We start from the raw sequence: 2546 nt of genomic DNA, 5'->3' as shown, positions 1-2546 counted from the left end.
TTTTTTTTCCATTGTTTAAAAATTATTTTGGTTAGTGAAAACAGTTAAACAGAGACAATGATTTTCAAGTATAAAAGTCATATGTTCATATAACTCCTGAAAGTTATAGAAATGTTTATAACTTTTAGGATTACTTTTTGTTGTTCTTTGAATTGTGTCCTTGGTACTTGGAAGGAATTTAAATAAATCTGTAGATCATTTTCAGCAGTGATATGACCTTTTAACACTACTAATTCTCCTGAATCCATGAACAGAATAAATCTTTCCATCTTGTAGTGTTTTCAATTTTTTCCTTCAGTGTCATAATTTTCATTGCAGACATTTTTTTTTAACCTCTTTTAATTATTTTGAAGTTACTGTCAAAGTAATTTGTTTTGGTCTCTTTTTAGGGTTGGTGAACAGAAAAGCTATTGAGTTTTTTATATCATTATTTTGTACCCTGCCACTTTGCTGATTCTGGTTATCAAATACAAAAATCTTCCTCTAGGGGCTGGGGAGACAGCTCCTTGGCATAAGCACCTGCCTGGCAAGTGCAAGGTCATAAATGCAAGGTCATGAATCCAATTCTTGGTACAAAAAAAAAAATCAATCTCCCTGAGATTTTTGGAATCTTCTAAGTAAGATTATATCTTCTGTAACTAGGGATAATTTGGCTTCTTCCTATCCCATTGGTATCCCATTTCTTTCTTTCTCTTTCCTATTTGCCGTGACAAAAATTTCAAGTATTACATTGAAAAGGAGTGATGAGAGAGAAGAAACTTACATTCCTGGTTTTATAGGAAACACATTTAGTTTTTTCCCATTCAGTGATGTTGGTGTTGTATCTGTCATTCATACTCTTTGTTATATTGAAGTAAGATCCTTCTTGCTTCATTTCTTTGGGGATTTTATCATGTTGAATTTTTTGAAGATTTTTCTGAAGAATCACATGGGTATGGCCATGTGATTTTTTTTTACACGTTGCTTTATGCTTTCTTCATTTGCAGATGGTGAACCATCATTGCATCTCATGGGTGAAAGCAGCTTGGTTATGACACACGATCTTTTTAATATGTCCTTGAATTTGGTTTATAAGAGTCTTATTGAGGGCCAGGGATATAGCTCAGTGGCACAACACCTGCCTAGGAACTGCAAGGTCCTGACTTCAGTTCCACAAACCAAAAAAGAAAAAAGAAAAAGAAAAAAGAGAAAAAGCATCTTACTGGAGATTCTTACATCTATGTTCATGAAGGACATCAGGGATATTGATATATTTTTTTCTATTTTTTTGTGCCTTTATTTTTCATATGCCACCCCAATTTAATGCCATATATATCAAATTATACCAAAAGTCAATTACAACATGATACCCACTCTGGTTCATGAACAGCAAATACACACATCACAGTAAACCAAATTTTTATCCCACCATCAGGTGTGGTTCTCTATGAGCTCACTTTGGGATGGATCATCGAGAATATCTTCATATCTGACAGTCTCATCAATACCTCTCAAAATATCCAGTGAAAGTGTTGAGCTACAAAAAAAAATGGAAGATGCTGAACCTGCTGTACTGCTTTGAACTCCATTTATAATTTTAGAGGACCAAAGTGATCCTCAGTGTGGATGTTCCTCAGTGTGGAAAAATTCATTTTGTCTTGGTTGAGCTGGAAATTTTTTTCTGATAATTCAAGAGCATGACTTGGTAACAGTTCATTTTTCACACATGGAAAATCTTACCAAAGAAGATCATGTGATTCAAAAGGCCCACTCGTGGAAAGATCAGTAACTGGAATACTGTACTTCAGCTGAGAGCCAAATCCTCTGGCATTCATCTTCAGTGAGCTGTCTGTGCCTTTATTTTGATACCAGGATGATATTCTCTTTATAAAATGACTTTACAAGCATTCCTTACCTTTTATTTCATGAGATTATTTGAGAAGAACTGGTTTTCTTCTTTATTGTTTTATTTTCATTTTAAGGAAGAAAATCCCCCCAAAACAAATAACAAAGACAAAGACAAAAACAAAGCACATAAAATAAAAATGATACAGTATTTCAAAACAAGGAGAGATTTATTTTTTAACAATGGTTGTTATTAAATATTTATATCATCAAATTTGTTACTCAGATTAAAAGGTAAAGGCATGCAAGACCAATCAATGAAACATTAACTCTTCCTTCCAATAAGACACTAGAGGGCCAAATAGCTCAGTGGATTAAAGCACCTACAAGCAGGCACAGGGGCTGAGGGTTCGATCCGCAGGCCTGTTGTGCTGGCCTTGCCCCCAGGGCACACTGAGAGGGCAATTGAGACTGGGTGTGGTGGTGCTCTCCTGTAATCACAGCTCTTGAGAGGCTGTAAACAGGCAGATCACTACAAGTCCAATCTAGTAGTGAGACCCTGAATGCCCTGTAGGTCCTTCCCTAAAATTAAAAGAAAACAAAGACACTAGAAACAACACACATTAAACAAAACAAACAAACAAAAAAAAAACAAGGTGAAAGATATTGAAGACAGCACTGTGCGCTCTAAAGATCACTGAATTTGTTATTTAAATGTGTGC

General features: G+C 35.0%; 1 pseudogene; it reads right to left on the bottom strand.

Annotated features, from left to right (window-relative positions):
- Positions 1-1381: 1381 nt before the first annotated feature.
- On the bottom strand, positions 1382-1814 carry LOC101585815 (annotated as a pseudogene).
- Positions 1815-2546: the final 732 nt, after the last annotated feature.

This window comes from Octodon degus, unplaced genomic scaffold, assembly GCF_000260255.1.
Source record: "Octodon degus isolate 3935 unplaced genomic scaffold, OctDeg1.0 scaffold00234, whole genome shotgun sequence".
Taxonomy (NCBI): domain Eukaryota; kingdom Metazoa; phylum Chordata; class Mammalia; order Rodentia; family Octodontidae; genus Octodon; species Octodon degus.
This window is presented reverse-complemented; position numbering and strand designations above follow the sequence as displayed.